The sequence below is a fragment of the Callospermophilus lateralis genome, chromosome 5 (genome assembly GCF_048772815.1).
Source record: "Callospermophilus lateralis isolate mCalLat2 chromosome 5, mCalLat2.hap1, whole genome shotgun sequence".
Taxonomy (NCBI): Eukaryota; Metazoa; Chordata; class Mammalia; order Rodentia; family Sciuridae; genus Callospermophilus; species Callospermophilus lateralis.
This window is the reverse complement of record NC_135309.1, coordinates 97,278,743-97,293,799: the sequence shown is the minus strand read 5'-3', so window position 1 is coordinate 97,293,799 and position 15,057 is coordinate 97,278,743. Positions and strand designations below refer to the sequence as shown.

The 15,057-nt window shown below is 33.5% G+C and overlaps 1 protein-coding gene and 1 pseudogene across 2 annotated transcripts in view; both read left to right on the top strand.

Moving 5' to 3' along the window:
* Positions 1 to 15,057, top strand: part of Rasa1 (RAS p21 protein activator 1) — a 107,218-nt gene that overhangs the window by 22,452 nt on the left and 69,709 nt on the right. The window lies entirely within an intron of this gene.
* LOC143399333 (ZZ-type zinc finger-containing protein 3 pseudogene) lies at positions 5,163 to 6,690 on the top strand (annotated as a pseudogene).

Below are 15,057 nucleotides of genomic sequence, written 5' to 3'. Positions count from 1 at the left end.
AGAATCAGAAAGTTTTTTTTTTTTTTTTTTTTGTGGTACTAGGCATTGAACCCAGGGGTGCCTTACAAAGGAGTTTCACTCAGGGACTGTGACTGGCCTCAAACTTGCCATACTGCTGCCTCAGACCCCACTGGGATTACAGGTCTTTTACAGGTCTCACATACGTGAGTGAGTGGAATGTTAACACTTACATAGAGACAGTAATGCCAAGAAATCATGTTGTTTTCCTATATTTTTTTTTTCTTGACACACTATCATGTGTGTCCAGGAAGAGATGACCAAAAGGCAAGAATAGATAACCTTATATGAGAAAGTCTTCTTAGCCAAGAAGCTTATTCTACTTATTAATGACAAATATTATAGAAACATGACAGAAAAATTTTTGAATAAAATCACATGCATTTGTTTTTGAAATATCTACAATTCTGATTGTTTTATTCTATGCCTGCTGAAATGATGAGTTCTAGAATAAGGACTATTGAGGATGGAAGAACATAAAATGTGACGATAAACCATTCAGAGTTTTTTTTTTTTAAGTTTAAAGTGTGATTGATATTATTGAAGTTTATGTAATTACTTAATGAACACAGAAAGTGAAAAGTAGTGACAGAATCCTAAGAGGCAAAAAAATACACATGCTAAATGAGTAGAAGCATGAATTTCTGTTATCTCTCTGATCTCGGTGAATATGAGGCAGTAGTCATGTAAAGGTAGGAAGAAATGAAGCAGGACTCAGGCCTGGCTTTGTTAACCTTCAGTTCAGCTGCTAATGCTGACTAAAGTTTTAAGTTATAGAACAGAACATTAGAGAATTAGCAAAAGTTACTAAAGTGTTGGCTTATATAAACATAAGGCAGTATTGGGAGTTAAATACAAAAAAAAAATGAGATATATGAGGGGAAAGATTATGTCTTTATAACAGAGCATTGTTATGAAGTGTTTACAATATATATTTGATTGCCCAATAATTGTTTTATAGACATGTGTACACTAATGCTAACATTTTAAAATAATATTTTTAGTTGTAGATGGACACAATACCTTTATTTTATTTATGTATACATGGTGCTGAGGTTTTTAGGGGATTTTTATATGTATTTCTACATAGAACTATGTATAGTTCTATTTATAAGTTATGTATTTTATAAGTTATGTATTTTTATGTTGCTTATTGGGTATATGCACATTTAGAATTAAATTCCCGATGAATTGACCCCTTTATTATTGTGAAAAGCCCTTTATTACCTCTAATAATAATTTTTATCTGAAAATCTAGTTTGTTTTGCTAGCTAGCTTTTCATTGCTACAACCAAAATACCTGACAAGAACAACTTAGAGGAGAAAAGTTTATTTTGGTTCAAGGTTCACAGTTTCAGAGACTTCAGTCCATTGTTGGCTGGCTTCAAGGCAGAAATATGTTGGAAGGGTATGGTGGAGGAAAATGGCTCAATTCATGACAGTTGGGAAGCAAAGAGAGAGAGGTAGAGAGAAGTGAGGGGGCCAAAGACAATTATAGTCCCAAAGGACATGCCCCTGTTGCTTCCTTTAGCCATGTTCCACCTGCCTGTAATTTTCACAGTCTTTCACTAAATTCATTCAAATTATTAAACAAGTAAATTGATTCACTGATGTGATCATAGCCCTCATGATTCAATCATTTCTCCTCTAAATATTGTTGCATTGCTTAACACATAAGCTCTTAATTAGCAATAGTGTGGTAGAATTTTTTCTATCCTTTTAAAAATTTCTGCGTTCTTAGTAAGATGTCTCTCTTTTAAGTGGATTTAAAAAATACAATCTGCAAATCTTAGTCTTTTAGTGATTATCCTAGAGATTACAACATATTGTTGGCTTATTATAGTCCATTGAAAATTTTTGTTTTTCCTAACAATTTTAAAAACTTAGAATCCTTGAACCTTACTTATCCTTCTCCTGATTTTTAAATTAATGTCCTGTATTTTCATCATATGTATGTTTTAATACATATTAAATTATTGTTACTGCTTTATAAATTCAGTGTATATTTAGATTCACCCATGATTTTGTTCTTTTTATTTTTGATGCTCTTCATTTTATACTGCATTTCCACCCTTCTCTGTAGGAACATGTTTTGGCTACAGATCTTCTTTTAGGATTTTTTGGTAAACATCTGTTGTCAAACAAATTTACTTTTTGTTTATCTGAAAGCATACTTATTGTGAAGGATATTGTCTCTGTGTTCATAATTATTTTCCTTAAAAAATGTGAAGATATTCCATTTTGTCTCACTTGGAGTACTTTTTTAAAGTTAGCAAAAATTCTTATTGCTATTTCAATGAAGATAATGTCTTTCTGATTACTTTTGTGATTTAGTCTTGTTTTTGGTTTTTAGCAACTTTGCTGTAATGTGCCTTGATAATGGCATGTGCTTATGTGTTTTCTTTCTTTCTCTTACTGGGTTCAGTTTAATGCTGTGGATTAAACCCAGGGCTTCAGGCACTCTAGGCAGGTGCTGCATTGCTGAGCTATAACATCCCCAGCCCCAAATAATTGTTATTTTAAAGTCCCTCATTTTAAAAGTTACTCACCTGTGGATCCAAAATTGATTCTTTGTGACATTTTCATCTTTGATCAGTCTTGCTAGGATCTGTTGATTTTATTTCTCTAAGAACCATGTTTTCTTTTTTTTCTTAACTTTTATATTATACTTTTGTTTATTCCTTCCCAGCCCTCTATTGTGTCCTGTGTCTTGGCATGCTATTAAGTTTTAATTAAATGCCAGACATTGTGTGTGGTAATTTATAGGATATCTGAATGATAGTTTGCTGTAAAAGATGGCTTTTTCCTTCTGCTAAACTGATAGAATGCAATCAGATCACCTGGATAACAAAATTTCTTACTCCTTTTTTGCTATATAGACTTTGCTTCATTCTTATCAGTATAGCTTCAGAATTTAGTGAAGATGTCTAGAGGGGAAATAGACTGTGGTTCAGTTCTCTGTTTCCCTTTTATGATTGAAATCCTGGCCCTTTACAGCTTTTAATAGTTGGTCTACCAGCTTTGTGAGATTGACTAAAAATTTAGCTGAATTCTTTTCTTCTTGTTAGAATCCAGGCAGAGGATCTGGGTCTTTTGAATACATTCTCAGCCTTCTGCATTGTGACCATAATAGACATTATTCTGAGGGAAAAAAGTATCAAGTGGCTCCTGAATAGTGCAGTTACTTTTTGAGGTTCCTACTTTTTCTGAAATGGTGATTCATGAAGTTCTGATTTCCTCAACAGCTCTTAGATGATTAAAAACAGTCAGCTTTCTTTTTATTGACTTGTTTTTGTATTTTATTTTTCTTTTCTAGCTTTTTTTGGTTGGAGGATTATTCTGCTCTAAGTAATGTGAAAGTATTATGTGATAGCTCTTGTTTAAAAACAAACAATGCAAGGGGGACTGGGGTTGTGGCTCAGTGGTAGAGTGTTCGCCTAGGCCATGTGAGGCACTGGGTTCTATCCTCAGTGCCACATAAAAATAAATAAAATAAAGATATTGTGTCTCTGTACAACTAAAAAAAAACCAAACAAACAAACAAAAAAAAAAATCAAACAATGCAAGAAAAAAGTATCCACTCCCTAATCTTATTGTTTCTAATAGTGATCATTGCTATTGTGTATATATACATGTATTTATATGTGCATATGTATAACTTGTATACATTATTGTATATCTATGAATTATGTGACTGTGTTATGAGGAATCTTAAATTTTCCAGGGCTGTGGGAGTAGCTTGGTAGTAGAGCACAAGCTTAGCATGCACAGGGTCCTAGTTCTCCTCCCCACCCCTACTACCTCCTACCTCCATCACCAAAAAAAGTTTTTCAGTAGGCAGTATACATTTATGCACAGGAAAAAATGGAATATATACATTTGTATTTTTTAATTAAAAAGATCCTCTTCTTTTATTGACGTTAGTTCCCCAAATATACTTTCTGTGGTCAACTCTTGGCCACATTTCTGTACATTTGTTTAGCAGATGTTTTTTTTCCCTAACTTAATGCTGGGCTCTACCTGTTTTCTTGTAGGCTACATTTTGCCAGAAGAAGAAAAGTAGTAAATATCACAAAAGAATAAATTGTATAGAATGTGAAAAGTAATAAGTGCTATGAGAAGAAAGAAAACAAACAACAAAAGAATAAAGGGGTATTGGCAATGCCAGAAGAGAGAATAGTCAAGATAGGTCTCACTGAATGAAATTTTTGTACATAGACTTGAAAGTAGTATATGGTAGTATATAAGTATATAAAGCATTGTTTGTATATTTATGTATGTTTGAATTATTTTATTCTCTTAAGTGGCTACACAGTTTTCTATTGATATACATAATTTATTTACCTTGATTTTTACCTAATCCTACGATATTGCACTATAGTGATGATCCTTGCATTATATCAGCACATGTGTACTTCCTACTTTTATTTTGATATACTTTTTATATTGTCAGGTCTTTGTTATTTTTTTGTTTCTTATCTGTTAAGTATTTTTGTTATCAATATTTTACATATAAACATTTTTATAGTTTGATAAATATAATTATTGGCATTTATTTTTGGTACAGTTTTAGAGTATGTTGATTATTTTTTAAGCATGAGTGTTACAGCAATATTTACTGAATACTTTTGTGATGTGCTTCCCATTATATATTATAGTTTTATTATATGTGATAGGGTTCTTTTCTAGGATTGATGTGTACATACTAGTAGAAAGATCTGCTACCTGTTGGATAGCATTTTAGGGGAAGGAGAGATATATAGTCTTAACCAGAGAATAGTCTTAGGTTGTGGACTGTGGCAAGTGATGTCAAGGAGCTTGTTGAGTTTGAAGATCAACTAGGTGGTAGGTATTCTTTTTTCTTAAGGCTTTTTTTTTTTTTAAATACTTGTCTATTTTGAAGTTTCTTTGTGAATAACTTAGAGTTTATCTGTAAGACTTTCCTAAGGGGCGCCGCTGTCGAGCTTTCTGCGGCGGCAGGCAGTCAAGCAAGTGCCGTGGTGGGAGCAGAGAGCTGCCACCGTAGCGGCGCCTCCCGGAGTGGCCCGTCACGCCTGGCCCCGCGCGGAAGATACCAAGTTGTGCTAGTACAACCGTATAAATAATTCATACCTGAAGTCTCAATGTAACATGGACATTAACAGTGATGACAGATAAATACAGACGCTTGGGATTCAAATACTAGGCGAAACACTTTTTAAAAAAAGTTACCAGAGATTGCTACAGACAATTGCTGTACTTGAGGCTCAGCGTTCTCAAGCAGTCCAAGACCTTGAAAGTTGAGGCAAACACCAGAGAGAAGCATTGAAGAATCCTATTGGATTTGTGGAAAAAATTCAGAAGAAGGCTGATATAGGGCTTCCATATCCACAGAGAGTTGTGCAGTTGCCTGAGATTTTATGGGACCAATATACCAATAGCCTTGGGAACTTTGAAAGAGAATTTAAAAATCATAAAAGACATACTAGGAGAGTTAAGTTAGTTTTTGATAAAGGTTTACCTGCTAGACCAAAAAGTCCTTTAGATCCTAAGAAGGATGGAGAGTCCCTTTCATACTCCATGTTGCCTTTGAGTGATGGTCCAGAAGGCTCAAACAGTCGTCCTCAGATGATAAGAGGACGCCTCTGTGATGATACCAAACCTGAAACATTTAACCAGTTATGGACTGTTGAAGAACAGAAAAAACTTGAACAGCTACTTCTGAAATACCCCCCTGGAGAAGTAGAATCTCGACGTTGGCAGAAGATTGCAGATGAGCTGGGTAACAGAACAGCAAAACAGGTTGCCAGTTGGGTACAGAAGTATTTCATAAAGCTAACTAAAGCTGGCATTCCAGTCCCTGGCAGAACACCAAACTTATATATATACTCCAGAAAGTCTTCAACAAACAGACGACAACACCCCCTTAATAAACATCTCTTTAAACTTTCCACTTTCATGACTTCACACGAACCACCAGTGTATATGGCTGAAGATGATGACCGATCCTGTTTCCATAGCCACATGAACACTGCTATTGAAGAAGCATCAGATGAAGAAAGTATTCCTATCATGTATAGGAATTTACCTGAATATAAAGAATTGTTACAGTTTAAAAAGTTAAAGAAGCAGAAACTTCAACAAATGCAAGCTGAAAGTGGTTTTGTGCAACATGTGGGCTTCAAGTGTGATAACTGTGGCATAGAACCTATCCAGGGTGTTCGATGGCATTGCCAGGATTGTCCTCCAGAAATGTCTTTGGACTTCTGTGACTCTTGTTCAGATTGCCTACATGAAACAGATATTCACAAGGAAGATCACCAATTAGAACCTATTTATAGGTCAGAGACATTCTTAGACAGAGACTAATGTGTGTCCCAGGGCACCAGTTATAATTACCTTGATCCAAACTACTTTCCAGCAAACAGATGACATGGAAGAGAACATCATTTACTAGTCCTCTTCAACACATAGCAATGGTATCATTGTTAATTATGTGCACAGTTTGGAAAGATTCTCTGCTTTCCCTAAAATGACACTCACAGCATGGGAGCTTCCTGAGTGTTCTCGTCAAGTATAGCTCTGCACTGTTGTGGCTCTAGATCACGTTCAGCAGTTGAACATTCCTGGTGAGCGAAGGGTTTCCCTGGTGAATTTTTCACCACTAAAAGCCTTTTAGGTGGCGATCTTAAATGGGTGAGTTGGAAATGAGAGCACACATTAAAGCAAGAGTAAATTCCAAAGGTTTCAAAGAACTTGGTCATAAATATGATAATGAGAAGACAAAGTATTTATATTAAAACAGTTAAGTAGCTTTCAGTTTTGTGAAAATAGTTTTCAGTACAGAAACTGACTTCTTTAGACAAAGTTTTAACCAATAATGGTGTTTGCTTCTAGGATCTATGCTCTAAAAGAACTCACTGTCCCAGTGGTGGCCATTGATGGCCCTTAGTAAATCAGAGCTGCTTCCCCATATTGATATATAATTTCTTTTAACCACAATGAATTGTCCTTATTACCAACAGTGAAGCACTACAGGAGGCAATTGTGGCATTGCTTCCTTAACCAGCTCATGGTGTGTGAATGTTGTGAAATTGTCACTCAGATATATTTTTTAAATGTAATGTTATATAAGATGATCATGTGATGTGTACAAACTATGGTGAAAAGTGCCAGTGGTAGTAACTGTGTAAAGTCTCTAATTCACAACATTAATTCCTTTAAAATACACAGCCTTCTGCCTCTGTATTTGGAGTTGTCTGTACAACTCATCAAAGAAAACTGCCTAATATAAAAATCATATATATGGTAATAATTTCCCTCTTTTGTAGTCTGCACAAGATCCATAAAAAATTGTATTTTTATTACTATTTAAACAAGTGGTTAAATTTAGTCTGCACAGTGAGCAAGAGTTCACATGCATTCTTTTATACTGCTAGATTTTGTTGTGCATCATTTAAAACATTTTGTATGTTTCTTCTTATCTGTGTATACAGTATGTTCTTGAATAATGTTCATTTGTCAGGAGAACTGTGAGAAATAAACTATGTGGATACTGTCTGTTTATATTATAAAAAAAAAAGACTTTCCTAAGTTGTTGCTGAAATTATATTAAAGGTAACAAATATAGCAAACCATCAACTACAAAGGAATTTTAAAGAATTCCATACATTAAAGAAAAATTAAAAGAATTCCATAATTTAGTTAAGGAAAATTAGTAATTTGAAGAGACTGGAATGGATCATTAAAATGTTTGTAAGCAGAATGCTGCTAAAGCTAAGAAACTTAACAAAATTTGAAATATATCAATAAAATATAATGTGAATTGAATTACTAAATTACATGGAAATGATTTATTTCCAAAATTTCTATGCTTATTTCTTATAACAGAGTTGATCTTATTTAAAAGCAGTGACAACCAGAAATTCCATAACTAGTGGAGGCTTGGTGGGCTTGGCCTAACAAAATAGAAAGGAAGGAATTAAATTAAAACTTTGGTTATAATATTGAAGATGTTTGTGTCTTTTGTGTGAAAGCTGACAGATTTAGACTATTCAAAAGAGCAGTTGGAATAGCTTTCTTGTAATTGAGTCTTATTTAGTCTACTTTCACTAGACTATTTGTTCCAAATCCTGGAGTTCCCTGAGACTCTTTCAGGAGATTCATAAAGTCAAATGAATTATGTAATAGTAAGGCATTATTTGTCATTATCACATTCTTGACATTTGTTCTGGTGGTAAAAAGCGATGAGGTAAAATTTCTGTTTCCTTCTTACAAATTAATGCAGTGATACCTCATTGTACTAACCAGTCATCATATTCTTTGCTACCACATACTTGTGAAAAAGATAAAAAAGCCTGTCTCAATTTAAGGGTGTCTTTGATGGAACAGTATAAATTAATAATTTATTAAGTTGCAATCAGAGTATATGTCTGCTTAATAGTCTGTTATTGAAAAGGAAAATACATATAACACTGCATGTGGAGGTTCAGCATCTTGAGGAAAAGCAATTATGTGATTATTTCAGTAGAGAGCTGAGCTAGCTACTTATTTTATGGCTCACTAGTTTTGCATTGAAGAATGACTGAAAGACAAAGAGGTTTTTAAGACTTGAGTATTTGACAGACTTTTTCTTGAAAAAGAACTGATGGTATTTGACAGTTTTATGCAAAATTAGAATTTTGGGAACCTTGTATCTGCAACTGAGAATTTAGGAACTTCATACTTAATGACTTTTCTATGAAACTGATTTTTTGGAAGTCTCTAAGACAAATTTGGGTTTAGTCATTTGCTAACAGGAGTAACAGAACACAGCAGTTATAGTAATAGTTTGGTAAACTATTACCTAAGTAAAGCATTATTATTATAGTAAAAAGAGATTAAAATCAGCAATGCCCAAAAGCTGCATAGTGAAGAGTTCAGGAAAGACTAGATAAAAACTTCTAGTTTTCCTGTTCTTCTGGAGTCATATGGATAGTGCTTAATTTTCCAGCAATAATGTATGTATGATAATATTAATGAAATATCTACAACCAGGAAAACACACTTGACCCTTGGTGTCCAAGATTTTTATTGGGGGTTGATTATGTGGGCTGGAAACACCCATGTGGTTTATGTTAGTAACTTTTGTTACTCCCATCATTTTGACTCCAGATGTGAAACTGATTTTGAGTGGACCAAGGCCCCCACCATAAATCACATTTTTAGCATAAACTCTCTGGTGTGGATCAAGGCTCCCAGTAAGCAGAAGCACTCTTATTAAGTAGAGTATTTCAAAGGCTTAAATGCTAACTCCCATGAGTTGGGCTAGAGCCAAACCTTTTTTTGGGAATATCAGTATTTGTGTAATAATGATATAAGGAATGTGATGCTTTGGCATTGTAAATGAAATAAAAATTGTAAATTTTCCACCTGGAAAATCTATATAGCTCACCAAACCAATATTTTTCAAATGACCATTGCATAATGCTACAAAATACGTATAAGTAAATGACAGACCAATGGATTTAATGGAATGGAGTATAGATGTTTTTAAGTATGGTCAGATTGAACATTTCATTTAAATTAAAAGTAACTATGTTAGGTTATATCTTTATGTACTGTGAAACAAAACATACAGCAACAGGTTAAATGCAGAAATGGATATGAAAATCTAGCTGTTGTTATTAAGTTAAATGTTAAAGAGTTGTGCAAAATGTAAAATAGTGCTACTCTTTACATAATTTTGTTATGAAAAATGTTTTATGTAAATAATACATTAGCCATATTAACAATAACTCCATCATCTGTTATTTTAAAATTCATATTTAAATTATTTAAAATATATTTTTAATTTTTTCATTTTAAAGTTATACTAGTTTGGAGGCAAAATTTAAAGATCTCTACAGTGGGATGGGAAGACTATGCCGGCTGAGGAAATAGTTTGAGTGGGAGAACACAAGACTTCTTTAATTTGACTAGATAATGTGGATTTCAGTAAGGGATTATGACTTTAGAATTTATGTGTAGGCAAGGGCTACTATCTTTATGGCATTGTGCCAGGTGATAGAGAATTGTGAATATGATTTACTTTGTTCCCAGTGTCCTTAAGTACCTTTGATTTAGTGGTGAAAATGACTAACAGAAAAAACACCTCCCAAAAAAGAACTAAGCAAGGGACATGATATAAGATTAATTGTGAACAATCAAGGAGATGGCACTTTAGCTAGGCACTGAATAATGAGATGAATTTCTTTAGGCAAAGAGTTGGCAATAAGGGCATTTCAGATTAAAATAATAGTATGATCAAAGGGATCGAAGCTTGAAAGTGGATGATTGGTATGTTTAGGAAGTGGCAAGTAGTCCAGTGGAAATTGGCCAAGATTACTGAATGAATACCATGGATTTCAATTTATAAGCAATGGGACAGTTTAATATCTCAGTTCAAGTTTTGATTTGTGATTTATGGCTTAGCCATAATATTAGAATATTACAGGTGTATAAGGAGATGGACAATCAGTAAACTGGAAGATGTTTTGTGGGAATTATTACTGGATACTATGAGAAAGGATATTGACAGGAAAGGGAAATGATAAGATGGAACAAAGAGCATTGAGAAAGTGGGATTGCTAAAAAGGCTTTTTGACTGATTGAATATGAAGAAATAGGACAGAGGAGTAAGACAGATAAACTCATGAGAAGTTTGCAGTATGTTGAATTAGATGTATTTCTTTAACCTTATAAAACAGCAGATGTTCTCATAGCTTGGTTGACTGGATTGATGTAAAGATAAAAAGTAGAAGAGGAAGGCTGTAGGAAGACTATGAGGTCTTTTTTTTGTTTTTTAATATGTTGGATTTAATTGTTAGTTGAGATATCCAGATTGAAAGATTCATCAGCTGATAGAAATGCAATACTGTCTTTAAAGTTGATGGGAGAGTTAGAAATGATTTAAATTGTTGAACACTTTTTATCATGACACTGGATAAAAACAATGGTATATTTGTGACCTAGATTATATAAGTGGTAACTTTAAAGTTTGTTTTGGAGCTCTTAAACAAAACCTCCTTAAATACACTTTTTGGGATGACATTTGGGGTCAAGGCAGAGTGTTTCCAAATTATTTAAGATACAAAGGGTTTTAATTAAGATGATTATATTATTTTAGTTGTCTTATTTACTCTTCAAAATGAATATAGAATCATATCACAGCTGCTGTTAATGGTACAGGTAAAAGCTATTATGTATGGTTTGGTGGGGAATTTCAGAGAACAACTAGAATCTGGAGTTAATATAGCATATAGAGTACTGTTTAATTTCTCTTGTTGGACTAGGCATGATGGTACACTCCTACAATCCAAGGTATTTGGGAGGCTGAAGCAAAAGGATCACAATTTCAATGCCAGCCTGGGATGCTTTGTGAGACCTTGTCTCAAAATAAATGGGGGATAAAATGACCTGAGATAGAGCTTAGTGGTAGAGTGCTTACCTACCACATGCAAGGCCCTGGGTTAAATTCATAGCACTATAAAAACAAACCCCAAATAAAGAACAACAGAGCAAACAAACAAAAGCTCTTCATATAATAATGCTTGTATAGAAGAAGATTGAACAATTGTTTTTTGTATTACTTTATGTAGCAAATGAGAAATGGTGACTTGAGAATATCAGCCTGTTAGCTTTTCTATTTCAGTAAAGTACACTATAAGTGAAAGAAAAGTTTAATTTTTAAAAATTAATATGTATACTGGTACTACTCTACAATGTCAAAGAGGATGAGTTTCTGGGGAAAAGTTACCTGAATGTACTACTTGGATACTACAAATTTGTGATAACTTTTTCAGTGCCTTTAAAGCGGCTCTGCAGAGCTTTTATTTATATTTTCCAGACTTCTAATATATTTTTTATTTTAGCATACTGCTGAAAGCCTACTTCCTTCTTCATGTCCTTGACTACTACTTTATTGAGGCAGTTGAATATTGGGAGTTGAGTATTTTCAAGTTCATTTATTCCTTTACTTTCTTGAGATCTTAAAAAATTAAACTAGAATTAGACTGAGGTTTCTTCCTTCACAGAAGTTTCATCTCAAAATAATTTTCTCTACTTTTTGCCTTCAGGCAGTTTTATATTTGGCCTTTTCCATTCCAGGATTGCAAATAATATCTCTTTATCCATTGTCTTTTGTCTCTTCTGTTTTTAAGGAAAGATAATCTTTCTCTTTAATAAAACTGACCATTATTCACATAGTTGCAGAAAGGATGGAAACAGTATGAAAAAGGAAAGAGTGCCTGAATTAATCCATGAAGAAATGGAAATTGAGGAATAATCTGAAATAAGTTGTAAGTGCAGTCTATAAATGGGCAATAGCTATATGGTTAGGGAGATGGGAACTAATCAAAGTTGATTTTGAAGTTTTGAGTTTGGCTCTAGGAAGGATGCTGTTGGCTATTAAAAATATGAATGAATAAAGAAGAAGAGCAGCAGGTATGTGCACCTGTGTATATTTATAGAGGTTGCAGTTTTTTAGATGCAGCTATATTCTCAAGATAAAGTTTCTTAACAGGTAACCGCTGGAGCTTAGAGGGGAAGTCAGATTTAGAGAGGGAAATGTGGAAATTATCTTCATAGAGGTTATAGTTTGAATTGAAATTCATAGGAAATGCCTTAATTTTAGGATGACCTTTGAGTAAATAATTTTTTTTATATTTTCATCATAATTTTTTCATTTATTAAAAATCAGAAAGCATATAGGGAGAAAAGTAATGTTTAAAACAGTGCCTGACCCACTGTAGTAAGTGCTTAAAAAATCATTGTTTGATGAATAAATACAATTTGTTTCAGATACAGGGTACGTCCAAGAAAATAATAAACATATTTTGGAGAAGTTTGAGTGTTACAGTAGATAATATCCATCCTTCACACCCCTAATAGGGTTGTTACTGAGAGCAGTTTAGAGGGTAGGTCTGAAATATTTTTAACTTTAAAATTTTTCTATGAGTATATTTCTGTTTGAGGAACTGAAAGAAATTTAGCAAGATTATAAATCTCTAATTTGAAAGCTTATGTTGTTTCCATTTCCTCTTAAATGATAGTTAAGTTTATAAGGTATACTTTGAATGTTTAAAAGTATTTTGTTCATATATCTGTCGATAAATCATAAACTTTTTTTGTCTGATTTTCTCTCTTCCTGTGATATTATTCTTGCCTACTTTCTCAATTCTTTGCTTTTTCCAAGTAAGTTGTCACTAATCTTATAGGTTTCGGTTTATGCATCTGCTTTTGTCAGGAAGGGTATACTAAAATCTTAAGATTGAGACAGGTGTTTTCTATGTGCCCCTACACCCTACTACTTATTACACAAGATTGTAATATCTTGTTTGTTTTCTCCTCTGTATTATAAACTTCCATGTCATAGTGCTCTTCAGTGTTTGCTGCTGTATTTTTACAATAAAACATAATGAGTGGCACCTAGTTTTTTGGAGATGGACTGAATAAAAGGTACTATTAGGAGCTGGTGGCCCATGCCTATAAGCCCCACTTATGCTGAGGTAGGAGGATCATTTTTTCAAGGCCAGTGTTAGCAATTTACCAACACCCTATCTTAAAAAAAAAAAAAAAAAAAAGTTAAATTTGCTTTTAGCCTTCAAGTTCAATGGTTTAAAGATATTTCTTAAAATAAAGGTTAAGTGTTTTAGTTGCATTAGGTACCTAATGAACCAATATACTTTCCAAAGTTTAAGATTGAACATTGTCAAGAAAAATATTTTTTTTTCTTTTTAAGTAAAGGATTACTTCAAGGTAGTGTACAGTGATGTTGCAACAGTGCATTGGACCAGATGGTCACAAGTCATTACCTTGCTCTGTCTTCATGTGCTGAGTAGTATGATACTGTAATTGTTGAAGTTCTAAGAAAAACAGATCTGCAAAAATTAACAGTTTTTTTTTAAGAATTCAAAGTACACAGATATAATAAAAGATCAGAAGATGTGATATAGGACCTGATCTTAGCTTTCTGCTATGTGGTAGTGTACTATTTCTGTCTGTCTGTCTGTCTGTCTCTCTCTCTCTCTCTCTTTCAACATTTGATTACTGCATGATATTTTTGAGAGGTGTGACTTTTTCTATTCTGCATTATCTTTCTAGGATGATGGGAGTTAATAGGGAGTGAAAAATGGTGCAATCTTGGTTGAGTGAATTTTAGTATAAACTAACACATGGATTCTTAATTTTGATATTAGTCTTTCAGCAGACTTAATTTTGGGTGGATAGAACATATAGGACGGTGCTGTCTCTCTAGAAATACTTCCTCAAAAGCAAAACCTGTTTTTGAACTCTGTAAATATGTTATCTATTGCAAAAAAAAAAAATGTATTTCAGTGGGCTGTGGTTGTAGCTCAGTGGTAGAGCATGCATAGCATGTATGAGGCTCTGGGTTTGAACTTTAGCACCACGTAAAAATAAATAAAATTTATCAATTTTTTATCTACAACTAAAAAAATTCAAAAAAGAAAATTATTTATGCTCTCCCTTTAGGTAATTTGGTCTGAGGTACATAAATACATTCACGCACGTGTGTGTGTATACACACACACACACACAAACTCTTGATACCTGCCTTGAACATACCAAGAGTATCCAGTGTATACATACAAGTATTTCCTGTCAAGTTTAAGTAATGTACATAGTTGGTCGAAGGTTTACTATACTTATTTTGCTTATTTTGCCATCTTTGATATGAACATGCACATAACATCATTGGATCAATCTCATTCGCTGGTACTTTCCTTTTTCCCTTTCTTCTTTCCTCCCTCTAATATGCTTGTGCCCTTCTATTATTATTGTTATTTAATCACTGCATTATCATTATATATATGTAGCAGGATTCATTGTGGTATATTCATGTAAGGACATAGCATAATTTGGTGAATTTTGTTCCCTAGTACTTTCCTATGCCTCCCTGCCTCCCTCCTAGTTTGTCCCCTTCCTATACTCTGTTGGTCTTCCAAATGAGTCCACATTGGTCCCCCAAATCTATTTTGGTGAGATTCTGCCCTCTTTTATTTATTTTTTTTTAATTAACCC